At 38.9% G+C, this 19817-nt stretch overlaps 1 protein-coding gene across 1 annotated transcript in view; it reads left to right on the forward strand.

Moving 5' to 3' along the window:
- LOC122673217 overlaps positions 1-19817 on the forward strand; it is a 499807-nt gene that overhangs the window by 315962 nt on the left and 164028 nt on the right. The window lies entirely within an intron of this gene.

Consider the following 19817-nt stretch of genomic DNA (forward strand, 5'->3'; position numbering starts at 1 on the left):
CTAGGCTGCCTATTTATAACTGAGCTTTGTGTTGTGTTGTGAAACCTTCCACACTATTGGTTTTTCTTGGAATATTATTGTCACATGTCCACTGAGAGGCATTCCAAAGTTCTGTGAGAAATGTGTACTTGGCCTCTTTCTCCTCCAATGTATTGTATTTCAAAAACAAAAAACAAAAACAACTTTTGGTGTAAAGTCATCATCATCTGTCATGCTTTCTGTACATCACACCAAACTATCAACCACTTATTTTATTTTTACAGAAAAATTGCCATATAGCCAATTAGTTATGCAGCAAAAATGTGGCAAAATGCTTGTGCCAAAGATGCTTATGGCAAAAGTACCTAGAAATGTTATTTCTTGACTTTTTAAATAATCGTCATTCTAATAGGCATGAGGTGATATCTCAGTATGGTTTTGGTTTGCGTTTCCCTGATGACTGATGGTGTGGAACAGCTTTTCTTTACCGATGAGGCATCTGTATGTCTTATTGGAAAAATGTCTATTCAGATGCTCCCCCCGTTTTAAATCAGACTCTTTGGCTTTTTAGCTATTGAGTCATGTGTTTTTTATATTAGCCCCTTTCAGATGTACGATCTTCAGGTATTTTCCGTCATTCGGTAGGTCGCCTTTTCGTCCTGTTGACGGTTTCCTCTCCTGTGCAGAAGCCCTTTAGTTTAATGTGGTCCCACTTAATTCTTTGCTTTTGTTGCCTTTGCTTTCGGTGTCAAATCCAAGAAATTATTTTCAAGCCTGGTGTCAAGGAGCTTACCTGATTTTTCTTTTTTATGTAATATATAGTACTTTAACATTTTATAAGTTGCATGATTTTTTATATTTCTTGTTTGCCTTTCTTCTAGAATGTATACTCCACAGAGCAGAGATTTCTTTTCTCTTTTTCTCATTTCTACCTTTCCAGTGCCTAGAAGAATACCTGGTGCATAATAAACACTCTATGAATATGAATACCTCCCTCTTAGAGATTTGCAAAGTCAGTTAGTACATTATATTCTCTGAGATAGTCTTCTAAAAAGAAAACTATTTAACTGTAACCCAGCATTTCTCACATTTACTTAATGCAACTCCTTTTTCATGGAGCAACTGTTAGCATACAATGGAATTATTATTCTGAAGCTTATAATGGAGAAATATTGCTCTAGGTCAATGGTTTAATAATATCCAAATGGGATTTAACCCAGAAATAAAACGTGGGCTCAGCATATGAAAATCAGTGGGTCTCCTGCAGTACACGCAGATACAGTACCGTCTGAGCCACCGGGGAGCCCCCCAGTCACAGTACTGTGCTGTGCTCAGTCGCTCATGCACTTAGCCCGCCAGGCTCCCGTCCATGGGATCCTCCAGGCGAGAGTACTGGAGTGGTTGCTGTGCCCTCCCGCAGGGGACCTTCCCAGCCCAGGGATCAAACCCAGGTCTCCCACATTGCAGGCGGACTGTTTACCGTCTGAGCCGCCAGGGAAGCCCAATCATAGTAGTCCAATACGTTAGCTAAATAAAAGATAAAAGTGACATGATCATCTCAATAGAGTCAGAGACACCATTGGAGAAAATCTAAAATTCTTTTATGATAAAAAACGCTCAACAAATAAGGAATAGAAGTAAAAACTATCAGCCTGAAATATAAGACACTAAAATTTAAGATCAAAACTAAAATTAGAGTAACCAGGAGACTTTCACCTCAGATTCTAACTTTGTTTGCCAACCTATCATTTTCAGTGAGATTAAGATGCGTTAACTGCATGGGGGAGGGAATATAACATACACACTAATACACATAAATTCTACTGGGATGTCCTGGGAGGCACTGTAATTTTAAAATCCCTGAAAAGTTTTAGCCTCGAAATAGATTCGCCAAATCAAACAATCATGAGTTTTAATGTCGTCAGTGACTAATGTGCACCATCTCCAACCTCCCTCTTCTGACTCAGAGAATGAAATGTTGCCACAATCGAGCCTGACAGTAAAAGTGCTGAAGCCCTAAGTGGCTCTCTAACAAGTTTAGACTTGACAGTTGTTTTGTCTTTCTCTTGTCTTAGTAGGTTAGTCCACAAGAACACGGCACGTTTTCTGGCTGCTGAGGGAAATGCACGCTAAGCTATCTGCCTGCAGGCAGTTTTCCAGGATGGGTGCCCTGCAGATCGGGCTGTAGGGTGTACTTGTGACAGATGTTTGACAACGCAGGGGAAGGATGTCCGGAGGAGATTGTGGGTGGCTGCTAGGCCAAACTTCTCGAATTCTCATTCAACTCCTTTTATAGAGTTAAGAGCTAACCACAAGCAGTTGCGTGCTTTGATAAAAGTGGATCACATAAATGGAAATAAATGTCATATCTGGCATGCATTTTAGGCTCAGTTCTTTGAATAGTTGAATGTAAACCGTTGTCTTTTATGGGGTAGTATTGTCTAGCAGGTGTTTTAAAAGGTTTATGTTTTATCTAATATTGTTAATATAAATTAAGCCATTTTCAGTTTAGTTCAGTTGCTCAGTCATGTCCTACTCTTAGCAACCCCATGGACTGCTGCACACCAGGCTTTCCTGTCCATCACCAACTCCTGGAGCTTACTCAAACTCATGTCCATCGAGTCAGGGATGCCATCCAACCATCTCATCCTCTGTCGTCCCCTTCTCCTCCCGCCTTCAATCTTTCCCAGCATCTTTCTTCTCCCGCCTTCAATCTTTCCCAGCATCAGGGTCTTTTCCAGTGATTCAGTTCTTCACATCAGGTGGCCTAAGTATTGGAGCTTCAGCTGATTTCCAGTCAATATTCAGGATTGACTGGTTTGATCTCCTTACAGTCTAAGGGGCTGTCAAGAGTCTTCTCCAACACCACAGTTCAAAAGCATCAATTCTTTGGTGCTCAGCCTTCTTTATGGTCCAACTCTCTCATCCATACATAACTATTGGGAAAACCATAGCTTTAACTTGACGGACTAAAATGACTTTGACTGAAATGACTTGGAATAAGCCATTTGGGGGTAAAACAAATCGTATCTGAATATCAGTATTTAAGTGTTTCTAACATAAAATCATCTGGAATAATTTGCCTCATTCTTAGAGCCTAAATTTTCCTGCTTATGAACATAGCATTAGTGAAAGTCATCTATTTCTTGTGTTACCAGGAAAGCTATTGTACGGATAGTGTAAAATAACCCTCTGAATTTAGCCTTGAATGAATGATATGGGCCTGAACTAAAAGAATATAGGACCTTATAGGGTGCCTTCTTGGGAGCCAAATTTAAAAGACTAATTTGTCTTCCTACCCTTGTTTATCTTTTGCTTTGATTTTATTATTACTTAGTTCTTTAGCTTCTTATGTTCTATATGTATTTTGTAAGAGCCTGGACAAACCCTTTTAGAATAAAGTGAGGGTATAAATAATAAAATTTTAATTAAATAGTATAGTCATTTAGTTGGACTTTCTTGAGCACATGCTGGGTGATTATGGGGATGATGAAACAGTAGAAAATCTTAGTGTTTTATTTAGGAACACCAACTTGCTAACCACTTAAAATGCATAAACCATGTACACATAAATAATGCTCTCCTTAACATTTGGGAGAAATTTTAAAATGAAAAAATAAACTGGAAGTGAGAATTAAATATTTATTAATATACTTTTCTACTACTTGTTATGTGCCAGACACTATTCTGGTTGTTTTATGTGTATGATGTATGTTCTTCTGTTACCATCCACATTTTGCAAATGAGGAAACTGAAGATCAGCATGGCTAAGTACTTTGCTTAATGTCACACTGGTTAAAAGTGGTCACCAGATTTGAAACAAGACCGTCTGACTACGGGGTCTCTTACACCATTAGGCAGTATTACCTTTTCAGATGCACAGGCAGTTGTATGAATAGCTCTGTGATTCTGAATCCTGAAGGCTCAGTAGCATCGTCCTGGGAAGGGGTGAGGGAAATTAAAACACATTCTGATATCTGGGCCCCACTTGGAAATCATCACATATATTTTCTAAAATCCCTCCAGGGATTAATAAACAAAAGGACAACATTCTGTTCTTGTACCCTATGTTAAGAACTACTGAAATAGATGAACCACCAATTTCAGCTCATAAACTAAAGAGCAGCAAGGGCTTTGAAGGGATAGTCTATGTTCTGAGCAGGCTTTTTAAAATTTTGGAATGGGGGAATGATTAAAATGAGTGCAGTGTCATAGTGATAAAACACTTACGAGAATACTCATGACCTAGTGAAACCAACCCATATACATACATCTTCCAAGCTGTCTCTGTCAACAAAAGAAATCACAGTTGCAGGAGTAGGGTGTGTAGTCAAGAGAACACAGAAATTTAAGTCCAGTGAAGGAGGGCAGACCAAACAATATCTCTTTCACAGCATGTGTAGGTTACACTTTCTATTAATAAACATGGAAAGAAGTACCACTGTAAGGTAGCCACTCACCAAGCTAAAAATACAGCTGCATAATCCATTTTTACTATTTACATGAAAAAAAAAACTATCCTTTTAAACCTATGTTTTATGGTCAAAACTGTGTGAAATATCTTTAATTTGTGATAGAAGATTACAGAGATGGAAGCTTGGTTTATTGAGTTCATTTATTCTCTATTTAAAAGCAAGACTTTATTTGGAGGACAGAGAGAAAGAGTCAAGTGAGAAAGAGGTGAAGTTCAGTTAGTTCAGTTCAGTCGCTCAGTCGTGTCCGACTCTGCGACCGCATGAATCGCAGCACGCCAGGCCTCCCTGTCCATTACCAACTCCCAGAGTTTACTGAAATTCCTGTCCATCGAGTTGGTGTTGCCATCCAACCATCTCATCCTCTGTCGTCCCCTTCTCCTCCTGCCCCCAATCCCTCCCAGTATCAGGGTCTTTTCCAATGAGTCAACTCTTCACATGAGGTGGCTGAAGTATTGGAGTTTCAGCTTCAGCCATCAGTCCTTCCAATGAACTCCCGGGATTGATGTCCTTTAGGATGGACTGGTTGGATCTCCTTGCAGTCCAAGGGACTCTCCAGAGTCTTCTCCAGCACCACAGTTCAAAAGCATCAATTCTACAGCGCTCAGCTTTCTTCACAGTCCAACTCTCACATCCATACATGACCACTGGAAAAACCATAGCCTTAAAGAGACGTACCTGTGTTGGCAAAGTAATGTCTCTGCTTTTTAACATGCTATCTAGGTGGGTCATAACTTTCCTTCCAAGGAGTAAGCGTCTTTTAATTTCATGGCTGCAGTCACCATCTGCGAGGTGAGAGAACCTAAATGTTCCCAAGTCATAAAGCTAACGTGTGCATTTCCGTTGAGATCTGTTGGTTCCTCATGGAGACAGGACGCAGTGCCTTTGAATGTCAACCCTCCCAACTCTTTCAATTATTTTACTTCCCGGAGTTTTCCAGATGCACAGAGGATTCAACAAATTACAAAGACTACGTGTATGAATTATTCACTGAGCTTTTTTGTTCATAGCCACACTGTTAAATGCAATTGTGTTGGGTGCCAAATTCCTGGAAAGCAAACAAACAAAATAACAGTGGTTTAGATGCTTCAAATCCTTCTGTGACATGATAGGAGTATAAAGAAGTAAATTAATATCATGTGTCTGCATAGGCTGCCCATGTTTCTTCCTACATTAAACTGATTTGTTAATGAGGTGACTTAATAAAATGATAGTTATAGTTTCACTGTAAGGTTCTTAACTTGAGGGAATAAACTTCTACCTGTACCCAGAAATGCAGTCTTTCACCTAATTTTATCTTCACTGATATGTGGTAAATAGTGCTTAGCCTTTATGTGGCTTTTTTTCCTTTCTTTCTCTTCTGGCTTTACAGTTTTATGGAGCAGCTTTACAGTTTGGAGCCATAAAGGATCTCCTAGAGGATTTGCAGGCCTAACTCCGTATCAGTTTGAATAAGCACAGGGAGAGTATTCCGTGTCATCCTCCAAGGACGTCTCTTTGCAAGGTATAACATTAAACTGATGCTAGGGGGAATATCTATAATACAGTAAGAAAAGTGATAGCCAAAATAATAATAATCACAATAATAATCTGTCATTAATAATCATGCGGGCATGTAGCGTGTCACTTTCCCTCATGTAAGAAGTTTGAAGAAGTGAGCTAAACAAATTAATACTCTTAAGTAAAACTACAGAGCAAGTAGCATTTCGGATAAATATTTTCTGACATGGTTGAAAACATCTGTTGCTCTACAAGCATTCTCTAGCCAGGGAACATTATCTGAGGAGGGTCATTGCACAGTATTCATGAGGGCCCATCTTTCTCTCTTGAACTGCACTCTGCAGTGTCTGAGCTTGCTAGGCAGACCTGGTCTGCTCCATGAGACTGGTAGGCACATGCAGCTGGAGTCGGCTTTGCAGAGCCAACTCCACCTGCCAAAGGGCTCCTAGATGTCCCTGAGTCAAAGTTACAGAACACTGCATTTCAACCTTGAGTTTCAGCTGCATTTCCTATTTCAGCTTTACCAACCATTAATACGCTGACTTGTTCCCAGCGTTTGTGGCTACTTTCTGCCACTTGGAACTCAGAGAAAGGAGTGGGAGATTCAGTGGCTCCTAACATTTTTTTTTGACTCCTAACTTTAAATGGCCACCTTAGGCAAGTTGCTTCACCTTCCTATAATTTTTAAGAATAAAATAAGAATGCTCAATACTAAGGTATTTAGTATAAGGAATGCTCCAGGTATTTCAGCTTTCCTAGGTAACACATTTTTTTAAAGCCAGCTGTAGCTGATTATCATAAAAAAAATATAGTCATGGAGAAGGAAATGGCAACCCACTCCAGTACTCTTGCCTAGAAAATTCCATGGATGGAGGAAAAAAAAAATATAGTCAGATGTGCGTGGATGTGGGAGTAAAGGGAACCCTGTGTGCTATTGATAAGATTGTAAATTGGTGCAGCGGCTATGGAAGATAATATGCAATACCCTCAAAAAAGTAAAAGTAGAATTACCATGTGATCAATTCCACTTCTGGGAATATATTCAAAAAATAAAAACACTGACTCAAAATGAAATCTGCACCCCACCATGTTCATAGCACAATTATTTACAATAGCTAAGACATGGAAACATCCTCAGTGTCCATTGTTGGATGAATGGATAAAGATGTGGTGTATATATGCAATGGAATATTATTCAGCGATAAAAAGAACAAGAAAACCCTACTGTTTTGTGACACCTTGGATAGATCTTGAAGGCATTTTGCTAAGTGACATAAGTCAGATAAGAAAGACAAATACTGTATGATCTCACTTATAATCTTAAGAAACCAACCAAACAAAACCCAAATGCATAGAAGAAGAGATCAGACCTGTGGTTACCAGAGGAAAGGGTGAGGGAGTGGGGATGGGAGGAGGAAAGTCAAAGGTTACAACCCTCCAGTTGTAAGATAAATAATCACTGGGGATGTAATGTACAATATGATGACCATGGCTAACACTGAAGAATGATACGTGGGCATATTGTATTATTGTGCTTTTCTTAATTGCACTTAAGAGATGTTAGATTTTTCAGAGCTGAAAGTTTGTGGCAACCCTGAGTTGTCAGAGGATGGTTAGCATTTTTTAGTAATAAAAGATTTTAACTTAGGTGTGTACATTTTTTTAGACATAATGCTATTGCACACTTAAGAGACTGCAGTATAGTGTAAATATGTTTTACAAGCACTGGGAAACCAAAAAAAAAAAAAAAAATCCTGTGACTCACCTTATTGTGATAATCTCTTTATTGTGGTGGTCTGGAACCAAACCTGAAATATCTCCAAGTTATGCCAATATAGGAAAGTTATTATGAGAGTGAATCTTAAGAGTTTTCACATCACAGGGAGGAATTTTCCTCTTTTTTCTTTCTTTTCTTGTTTTATCTATGTAAGAAGATAGACATTAGCAGAACCGATTTCACAATGAATGTAAATCAAGCCATTACTTAAACTTATAAAGTGATGCATGGCAGTTATTTCTCAATAAAACTGGAGCTGAGGACAGAAGTAACCAAATGTGCATTTCTCTAAAAACACTACACTTATGCTCAGGTCTACAGATTTGTGAGGCTTTGAAGTAAGAATTAAGAATACAAAGTAAATTCTCGTCTACACTATTTCTGTCTATTCCTTTAAGAGAGTGGATCAAATATTAAACTATCTTCTTTCCCATTAAAGGAATTTTACAGTTATTATTATTTTCTTATCCCATTTTGGGTACAGATTGCATCTGGAAAATTCAAAAGGTTAAAAAATATATACATATGAAATGATCTATGGATCCAACATGCATTCATGAAATAAATATTCCAGGACTTATCATCTCCAAAACCAAATTGCTATGAATCAAAAACTCAAATATGATTGCAAACTATTGCAGCAACATAGTTTTGCCTAAAAAGGAAAAGAATAGAAAAAAGAGTTTCATTCTTTGAACACCTAGATGTGCTAAATACCATGTTAGAGACATTTATATGTCTGTGTAATTGAAACGCCTGTGACTGTTTTGTGATGTAGTTATTTTTATCCTTATTTTTATAGAGAAGTCATTTGAAGTTCATAGAGATTGAACACATGCTCGGCACACACTGTTAGTAAGACCTAGAGTTTGAATCCCTATCCGATGACCCCAGAACCCACGTCTTTTCCAAATTACTCTTACCATGTGCTGGCATAAGCTACCCTGGGCGGTGGCAGTGGAGAGTGTGCCAAGCTGTGATGACAGGGGGGTTTCACTTTTGACAGGATAAACTCCATTTGTACTCCCAGCATCTGCGCTTTTTTTTTTTTTCCTCATAGAGCATCTATTCAGTAATAAGCCTCACATCCTCAGGAAGCAATTGTCCCATCATTCTTAGAAGACTGTTATGTCCTTAAATGTTAGATGGAATGAGGTCACACATCAGGCCCATGGTGACTGGTCTTTGTTTAATGTTTGGTAATGCATTTGTCCTAAGGTCAAATGGGATTATTACCAGAACTCTACTGAAACATAAAAGGCAAATGGAAAAGAGACAAAAGCAAAACAGAAAAAGAGACACAGAAATACAGAACAGACTTTTGAACTTTGTGGGAGAATGTGAGGGTGGGATATTTCAAAAGAACAGCATGTATACTATCTATGGTGAAACAGATCACCAGCCCAGGTGGGATGCATGAGACAAGTGCTCCGGCCTGGTGCACTGGGAAGACCCAGAGGAATCGGGTGGAGAGGGAGGTGGGAGGGGGGATCGGGATTGGGAATACATGTAAATCCATGGCTGATTCATATCAATGTATGACAAAACCCACTGGAAAAAAACAATAAATTAAAAAAAAAAAAAAAAGGATTGGTTTCAGATCTCCAAAGAAAACCACAAAATGGATTTGATGTTGAAAAGCAAAACCTGGGGACAAAAAGCAGTAATAGAAATGTATTTTACAAATGGCATAAAAATTTGCTTGAAAGACAGATTTCAGTTTTGCACGGCAAAGGAATAAAATGAAGAAAATGCTTGTTTCTTTGCTGTAGAGTGAAAAAAAACCTAGTAACAGATGACCTTAAAAATAGAAACTTTAAATAATTTTGCTCCTTCATGTGTTTTATTTTAAATAGCATACATATAGGAAAGTATATACATTTGCCTACATATATACAAGTATACATCTCAGTGAATTTTCATAAAAAGAACACACCTTGGTAATCACCACCTGGATCAAGAAATAGTACATTTCCAGGACTCTGGAAATCCTCCTCAAGCCCCTGCCAGGGGCCTCCAGTGCAAAAGTACCTCTCCTGTCTTCTAACACTATAGATCAGTTCTGCCTGCTTTTGACTTTCATATAGACAGAATCATACAACATGTATTTGACTTCTTTTGTTGGACTCTTATGAGATTTTACCCTTCTTGTTACACGTAGCAGTTCATGTTCATTGCTATCTAGCATGTCATTAAATGAATGAAATGAAGTTTACTTGTCCATTCTGTGTTTGTAGATATTTGAATTGTTCCCAGTTGTGGCTATTATGAATGCTTAAGCATGTGCATATTCATGTACCTGACTTTTGTAATTCACATACCTGTTGCATATGTACCTACAAGTGGAACTGCTGAATCATTGGCTGTGCATTTGTTCAGTTTTAATGTGCGTCATGAAAAGATCTTCTGAAGCTGCTGTATCAATTTACACTCCTACTAATGTGCAAGAGTTCCAGTTACTCTAAACCATCGATTGAGATTGGTATTGTCAGTCTTCTTAGTTTTAGACATTCTGGAAGGTGTAGGGTGATATCTTAGTGTGGCTTTAATTTGCATTTCCCTTTTGACAAATGAGGTTGAGAACATTTTCATATGTTACTGGCAATTTGGCTATGCTTTTTTGTCAAGTGTCCATCCATGTAAGTCTTTTACAACATATTCTAATATTTTTTCTATCTTTTTTCTTACTGATCTGTTGGATTTGGGGTGGGTGGAATTCTCTTTTGGTTTGTGTATTGCAAATATCCTCTGCTTTGTGGCTTACTTTTCTTAATACTCTATTTTATCAACAGAAGTTTTAATTAGTGCTGCAGTCCATGGTGTGCTGCAGTCCATGGGGTTGCAAAGAGTCGGGCACAACTAAATGACTGAACTGAATTTATACATCAATATTTTCCTTTTTGATTAGTGTATTTTATATTCTGCTTAAGAAATCTTTTCCCACTCCAAGTTCATGAAGTTATTCGCCTGGGTTATCTCTATAAACTTCATTGTTTTAGTTTTCACATTTAAATCCCAGCATCACTTTGAATTGATTTCTGTGTGTGGTAGGAGTTTCCTTTCTGAAAAAAAAAAAAAAAATACCTGTTTTAGTCAGTCACCCAGGACAAGAGATAGAACAGTAGGAAATCACAGTAAAGTGAGAAAAAGTATCTAATTCCAAAACAATCTTAAAATATTGTGTATGTTTGGATTACTTGTGCTTGAAGATGGGATACTTATTTATAAATATTTTGGTAGCTATTACTATAGAGTCAGCAGCTTTGTCCTGAAAGGATAAGAAAGAGAGATGAAGTAATTTTTTTTTGGACACTAAAAAATACAAAACCCTGGTTACTTATGGTGATGAGAGGGTAGGCAATCCCCTATTCAGAATGAGTTCAGGAGCTATAAGCAAGAGTTTTACAGTCAAAAAGAACTGGGTTTATATTTCAGCCTTGCCACTTACCAGCTGTTTCTGCTGCGGTTATCTAACTCAGCGTGTGTTTCTCTTTCGCACAAAGTCATAACCCATCTTCCTGGGTTAGAAGGAGGGGCAGTTAGATACTATATATGCCTGATTCATAGTTGTGTCTCCAGCACTCACCACAGCAGATGCCACACAGTAGGAGATTTCCATCTGCTTACACTATCGCTATCAGTTATCTACATTCTAATTAGAATAAATATAAGGGTTCCATTGAGGGTAAAAAAGTAAGAAGTCATGAAGTAACTTGGAAAACATGAGGGCTGTGTGCTGATACTCAAGAACAAAGTTGATTCTTAATAAAAGGAATATTATTATTTTGAAATATCATTGAAAGACCAGAAATAGAGTAACTAGCATGCCTTTGCAAACCCAAGTAGTGCTAGAAAGACCAATTTAATGTCCTTTCCTTTTATATAGCAATGTTTATAAAGGAAAAACTCTTTACTCTTCAGTAAGGGTTTTTCATTTCATCCTACCCAACATTCCTGGGAATATACTAAATTCTTGCCCCTGTAAGTGTGGGCCTTGGCCCTAGATCAGCAGCATAAATATCATCTGGGAATTTGCTGGAAATGCAGACTATCTTTCAGACCTACAGAGTCAGAACCTGCATTTTAGCAAAATCTCCAGGGGATTTTAAGCACTTTAATTTTGAGATGCACTGAACCAGTCAGTAGATTAAAGTATCTACTGATCTGATAACGCACACTTTAAAAATGGGAGGGGGGATCGGGATGGGGAATAAGTGTAAATCTATGGCTGATTCATATCAATGTATGACAAAACCCACTGAAATGTTGTGAAGCAATTAGCCTCCAACTAATAAAAAAATTAAAAAAAAAAAAAAAAAGCTAGGAGTGGAAGCAAGGATAGAAAGGATAGAGAACTGAAGAAATGGCAGCCGTCCTATACAAGGTCAGTTTCTTTGTTAGCAAGGCCATTTGACTGCAAGTCCCAGGAACTGGGTACCGAATGCTCTCAACCAGGACTGTTTATCTTTCCGTTTATCATCATTTTTTGGCTCTTTTCTCCAGTCTCAAAAAAAAATCGTAACGATTGGATCTTACTTTTGATTTCTATCTTAGCTTAAAGAGGATTTCAGCAAACTGAATAAAAATAAAATGGAGGAAAGGAAGGAGGCAAAGTCTCTAAAGAGATTGGAGCCCTGGTCTTTCATATTGATTCTGCCAGAAACTATTCTCCTTTTCAGTCTGTGACTCAGAGTCCTAAACTCTTTGTCTATACTTTCTGTGTCTGCCCTATGAAGAGGAAAAACAGCATGAATGTATTGGGCTACAGAATTTATAAAAAGTATTTTTTGATAGTTGGTTTGAAGAAGTAAACTCTGGTGGATTGAATAAATTAAATGAGAGGCCCAGCTCCCTGTAGTGGTCTATGAACATAAAAGTTTGTGAATTGCTAGATGGTTAAATCCATTCTGCTAGTGGGGGTACCCATATTTTGTGGGTACCCATATGGGGGTACTCATAGTTTGTGGTTAACTATCTTTGTTAAACTATCACACAGTTGCACTCATCTCACACGCTAGTAAAGTAATGCTCAAAATTCTCCAAGCCAGGCTTCAGCAATATGTGAACCGTGAACTTCCAGATGTTCAAGCTGGATTTAGAAAAGGCAGAGGAACCAGAGATCAAATTGCCAACATCTGCTGGATCATTGAAAAAGCAGGAGAGTTCCAGAAAATCATCTATTTCTGCTTTATTGATTATGCCAAAGCCTTCGACTATGTGGATCACAATAAACTGTGGAAAATTCTGAAAGAGATGGGCATACCAGACCACCTGACCTGCCTCTTGAGAAACCTGTATGCAGGTCAGGAAGCAACAGTTAGAACTGGACATGGAACAACACACTGGTTCCAAACAGGAAATGGAGTACGTCAAGGCTGTATCTTGTGACCCTGCTTATTTAACTTATATGCAGAGTACATCATGAAAAACGCTGGGCTGGAAGAAGCACAAGCTGGGATCAAGATTGCTGGGAGAAATATCAATAACCTCAGATATGCAGATGACACCATCCTTATGGCAGAAAATGAGGAAGCACTAAAGAGCCTCTTGATGAAAGTGCCAAAGGAGAGTGAAAAAGTTGGCTTAAAGCTCAACATTCAGAAAACTAAGATCATGGCATCTGGTCCCATCACTTCATGGGAAATAGATGGGGAGACAGTGGAAACAGTGTCAGACTTTATTTTTCTGGGCTCCAAAATCACTGCAGATGGTGATTGCAGCCATGAAATTAAAAGACGCTTACTCCTTGGAAGGAAAGTTATAACCAACCTAGACAGCCTATTAAAAAGCAGAGACATTACTTTGTCAACATAGGTCCGTCTGGTCAAGGCTATGGTTTTTCCAGTGGTCACGTATGGATGTGAGAGTTGGACTGTGAAGAAAGCTGAGCGCGGAAGGATTGATGCTTTTGAACTATGGTGTTGGAGAAGACTCTTGAGAGTCCCTAGGACTGCAAGGAGATCCAACCAGTCCATCCTAAAGGAGATCAGTCCTGGGTGTTCATTGGAAGGACTGATGCTGAAGCTGAAACTCCAATACTTTGGCCACCTGATGCTAAGAGCTGACTCATTGGAAAAGACCCTGATACTGGGAGGGATTGGGGGCAGGAGGAGAAGGGGACGACAGAGGATGAGATGGCTGGATGGCATCACTGACTCGATGGGCATGAGTTTGAGTAAATTCCAGGAGTTGGTGATGGACAAGGAGGCCTGGTGTGCTGCGATTCACAGGGTCGCAAAGAGTCGGACACGACTGAGCGACTGAACTGACTGATCTTTTTTAAAGAATGTTGGTAGAATAATGATAATAGTAACAATCACTAATATGTATGGTTTGATTGATATATGTCAGGTGTGTAAATATTATGGATATAATCCCATATTTAGTTTTCTCAACAATATGGAAGAGTTAGGGAGATTTTATGTAAGTATTCATTTACTGAGCCCCAGTAGGTAAGAGAAAAGTAAAAATTCACAATAACAAAAAATATTCATGAATAAGATGGCCACTTAAAGGATGAATTCCCACTCAAACAAGCATCACTTCTATTTAATGCCAGTATCCTAGTACAGAAGCCGAAGTTTTTGTCTCTCGTTGTCTTGTTAATTGTATCAAACATCCAGCACCACAGTGAAAGCCAGCAGCAGACATGCGTCCCTGGGCTGGGGACTGCAGTGCAACGGTCAGGACCTTCTGTGCAGCTCGCTCTCTTCTGTCCTGCCTGCTACAGTCCAGCTGCTGCATCTCCTCTGAGCCGCTGAAGCTCTCCTTCTGTCCCAGCTGATCTCACTACTGATGAAGCACACCCCCCACCCCCAGGGTAAGGGAACCTTTCCTCTTTCACAGCTCTTTCCCAGGGGTGCAGGTCCCATCCTAACAACAAAGTATAACTGTAGATTTTGGAAAAGGTGAAGTTGATTAAAAATATGTTTTTCTCTCATCCTACCTGATTACATGGTGATCTTTTTTGCATTTTTGGTCAGATGAGATCTGCCAGCATTCTGCATGTATTCTATGAGAACTGTTCCACATGTAGATGTATTTTTGATCTATTTGTGGAAGGAAGTTCCATGTCCTTCTATTCCACAATCTTGATCCAGCTCTTATCCATTTTATATATAGGAGAACCGAGGCTTTACCTGGGTCTATAAATTAAGATCACAGCTGAGCATCCATTCTGTAAGATCCAGTCTTAGTCCAGCAGAGTATTGCCACTAAAGTTTGGATTCTAAAGACAAGAATTTGACCAATGAAGCCAACAAAATAAGACAAAGGAACTTTAAATCCCTGACCTCTAAAGTTGTTGAAAGTTACTGTATGCATGCCTCCATGCCAAGTCACTTCAGTCATGTCCAACTCTTTGAGACTCTATGGACCATAGCCTGCTACGATCCTCTGTCCAGGGGTTTCTCCAGGCAAGAATACTGGAGTGGGCTGCCATGCTTTACTCCAAGGAATCTTCCTGACCCGGGGATCAAACCCACATCTTCTGCATTGCAGACGGATTCTTTACCCACTGAGCTACCTGGGAAGCCTGTGAAAATTATTACTTGATGATAAAGGACATAGAACAGTACCTAGGAAGTTCACTGAATTTATTACTTGGAGGTCAAGCTCCGTCTGCTTCCTTAGAGAAACTGAATGCAACTGGTAGTGAAAGAAATTTTTTCTAGAAATGTGGTATTTGTTGGAGTATTTAATTCAAAGCAAATTTGAAAGATGACAGAAGATCTATAACCATAAAAGCATGTCATGCAAGCCCAGTGTCACATTATGCTCAAGTTTATGGACAGGGAATATGTGACTGATTGCACATCCAGTTGGAAGCAAATGATGCAGTACCTAAGGGAAGTCTAGATGCACCCTCTCATTTACAGACACACCTGAAGGTCCCAGACTATGCAGGTATATGTGCTAATTACAGCAGTGACAAATCCCTCATGATATAAATTGCATGATAACTTGGATGTCCGCTGGACAGCACATCTTTTAATTCCAATAGCTAAAATACATAGCCATGTCTATTCTTCCTTTTCATATATTTGAGGAAAATCAATCTGCCTCAAATTTTCAGTTAGGTAAGCATGATATCCTTGGGGGAGGAGGGAGAGAGAACAATTCTTTATGGCTCATTATCAGATCTCCCACTGGCTCAAATTAAGTGCAACTTTGTTACAGATGTAAACAACAAAAGCAAGAAAATGTACTGGTGAGAAAGATATATTTGAACTGGGGAAGTTGGATGCTTGTCAGTATCGATCCTAACTGGAGAATCAACTAAGAATATTAACCCTCTTAGGAAAAGTCAGTATAACAAAGAAATCGCAAGACACACAATGAAGTGTTTTATAATCAGATTGCCTTAGTAGATAAAAGTGAGGCCTGACCATCCATCACAGGTGAAACATATTTAAGCTAATGTAACTCCCAAGTGTTTAACATGTTGTATGAATTATTCTTCTTCACACATAATTTGCTTTACTTTTTAAAAAAAACTCACTGTGTATTAAGATGTAGAAATATGAATGCTTGTTCCTTTAGACTTCTAGGACAAAATAAAATAATTGTGTATAATTGGTAAGATGAATAATACGGTGATTAATGTTTAGTGGTGCACATTTGCAGGAGTGAAGTGACACCCAGCGGGATGTTCCGATATGGACTCACGTGACGGTTAAGTTACAACATTTAAGCTAGGATGTCTACGGTAAGGTTGTATAGAATGGGTGGACTAGGCTCTCTACAACTATATAAATGTGTGATGGCTTGGAGGAAAGGTCAGAGAGGTCTTAGAGGATATAAAATGTTCTAATATAATAGTAGTGAAAATCATAGGCACAACACTGGATCCAGGGTGAATAAACTGTGAATGAATGAATGAAGCATTTAGTCAATGACCTAGCTAAAAGCCTACAGATAAAACTTAGAAATGCTTAAAGTGTGTGAACACAAGATCACTGGATGAATGTTTATATAAGCATGGGAAAAATGGAGCAATGACCCCAACAGAATGTATTTGGACATGTCAGCAAAAGCCTCTCAATAGCCCTAACACTGCAGAAAATGGCCTGCAGCGTTTGGCCCTAACTTATCAGCATGGAAAATCCATCTGGGCATATCATTGTCACCATTTATTTGTGTAAAGTAAAATAATCCTCTCCTCTACTGGAGACTAGAGGCCTGGTCACAATCACAGACACCTCATTTGAAAGATTCAACCAAGGGAATGTGTGTGTAAAGGTACAAACAGCCACTATAGCAAATGTCACTTTACCCTACCACATGTTCGAATAAATCATCCGATTTCTAAACCCCGCTATCTATATTGAATGCCATATTAGGCAACAGAAAGGAATTTATAGTATGTTTATGAAAGTTTTCAAATAATACCAAGACAGGTGGGCTAATTACAGACAAAAACAAGGTAAAAGCTGCTGCTGCTGCTAAGTCGCTTCAGTCGTGTCCGGCTCTGTGCGACCCCATAGACGGCAGCCCACCAGGCTCCACCTTCCCTGGGATTCTCCAGGCAAGAACACTGGAGTGGGTTGCCATTTCCTTCTCCAGTGCATGAAAGTGAAAAGTGAGAGTGAAGTCGCTCAGTCGAGTCCAACTCTTAGCGACCCCATGCACTGTAGCCTACCTGGCTCCTCCGGCCATGGGATTTTGCAGGCAAGAGTGCTGAAGTGGGTTGCCATTGCCTTCTCCGAGGTAAGAGCTAGTTACCAGGAAAGACTGGTTAAGGTTGGATGCATGAGACAAGTGCTCGGGGCCTGGTGCATTGGGAAGACCCAGAGGGATTGGGTAGAGAGGGGGGTGGGAGGGAGGATCGGGATGGGGAATACATGTAAATCCATGGCTGATTCATGTCAATGTATGACAAAACCCACTACAATATTGTAAAGTAATTAGCCTCCAACTAATAAAAATAAATGAAAAAAAAAAAAACTAATGAACTAAATGCAGGCCATTTTCTGCAGTGTTAGGACTTTCAAGAGACTTTTGCTGATATCTCCAAGCAAAAAGAAAAAAAATCTACAGTCATAAAGGACAACAGCCCTTAGCCCTACACTGTCATATGATGCTTACAGATATAGGATAAATAGGAAGATGGGAACTAGGAAGTATTTTTTCCCTCAAAAATAATATGTCAAATCTTAATTAAGAACTTTGTATTTGGGGACCATATATTGCCCCTAAAAGTGGGAAAGAGAGTCTTGGAAGAATCTTAGGAATAATAAAAAATTTAAAATATGCTAAGTCCTATGAAACATTAAAGATGTTTAGATAAGAAAAAAGAATATCTGTTTTCTGAGAGTCTTACATTTATTTCAGAGTAGTATAAAACAAAATATTTGTATACTGATTTTAGATAGAATGGAACTCTTTATAACCCTTTTACAGGAGGATGATATCAAACCCTTATAACTACAATGAGCTACTGGTTCATACCCACTAAGAAGGTTGTAATAAAAAAAAAGATGGGCAATAACAAATAGTAATGAGGATGTAGGGGAATTGGAACCCTCATATATAGATCATGGGAATATAAATTGTACAGTCACTTTGGAAAACAATTTGTCAGTTCCTTAGAAAGTTAAATGGGGACTTCCCTGGTGGCCCAATGGCTAAGACTCTGCGCTCCCAATACAGGGGGCCTGGGTTCAATCCTCAGTCAGGGAACTAGATCCCACATGCTGCAACTAAGAGTTTATATGCCACAACTAAGACCTGGTACAGCTAAATAAATATTATTTTTAAAAAAGTTAAACAGAGCCATCAAGTGTATGTGTGTTCAGTTGCTCAGTCATGTCCTACTCTTTGCAACCCCATGGACTGTAGCCTGCCAGGCTTCTTTGTCCACAGAATTCTCCAGACAAGAGTACTGGAGTGGGTTGCCATTTCCTTCTCCAGGAGATCTTCCCAACCCAGGGTTGAACCCACGTTCCCGGCACCTTGTGCATTGACAGGCAGATTCTCTACCTCTGAGCCCCCTGGGAAGCCTGGAGTTATCACGAGACCCAACAATTCCATTCCTTATGGATACCTAAGAGAATTGAAAACATATGTCCACAGAGAAACTTGTATATTAATATTCACAGAAGCATTATTCACAATAGTCAAAAGCATAGAACTCCAAATGTCAGTTGGCTGAAGAATGGGTTAACAAATATGGTATATCCAAACAGTGGAATGTTATTCACTCATGAAAAGGAATGGTGCATGCTATGACCTAGATGAACCTTGAAAACTTGCCAAGTTAAAGAAGCCAGACATAAAAGACCACATATTGTATAATTCCACTTATTAAGTGGTCGAAACAGACAAATGTATGGAGGTAAAAAATAGATTAGTTGATCTAGAGAGGGGATGGGGTTCGGGAGTGACAGGGAATGGGGTCAGAGTTTCTTTTGGGGATAATGAAAGTGTTCCAGAATTAGAAATATTCTGGAATCATATGGTGGTGATGGCTGTACAACCTGGTGAATATAGTAAAAGCCACTGAATTGTGTACTTTAAAAGTGTGAGTTTTATGATAAGTGAATTATATTTCAATTTAAAGAGCATATAGGTGAGTAAGTAATATTAGGAAAATAGCTATATGTTAGAAAAAAAATGTTTTTTTCCAAATTGAACCAAACGATACCTCTGCTCCCAGTGCAGGGGGCGCAGGTTCCATCCCTAGTCAGACAGCTGAGATCCCACATGGCTCTTGGCCAAAAAGCCGAAACATAAAACAGAAACAATATTGTAACACATTCACTAAAGACATTAGAAGAGAGGATAGTGCACATCAGCTGTTCCCTCTTCTTTAGAAAAGATGAAATAAAAATACTGGACTGAAATGAAAAGGTTAATTCTACAAGGTCTCTGCCCACATAGACTTCCTGTACAGTGGAATAGACAAACATACAAACAAATAATTACACTACATGAAATACATGGGGGAAAAAACGAGAGATCTTGCTTAAGGAGCTTTAAAATTAGTATACATTGATCTGAGTCTTGATGCAGGAGTGCAGCTTCCCCAGACACACAGGGTGTGGAAACACATGCAGATACAAGCTTCATGAGTCTGCAGGTCATTCTGT

This window comes from Cervus elaphus, chromosome 17 (assembly GCF_910594005.1).
Source record: "Cervus elaphus chromosome 17, mCerEla1.1, whole genome shotgun sequence".
NCBI classification, from domain to species: Eukaryota; Metazoa; Chordata; class Mammalia; order Artiodactyla; family Cervidae; genus Cervus; species Cervus elaphus.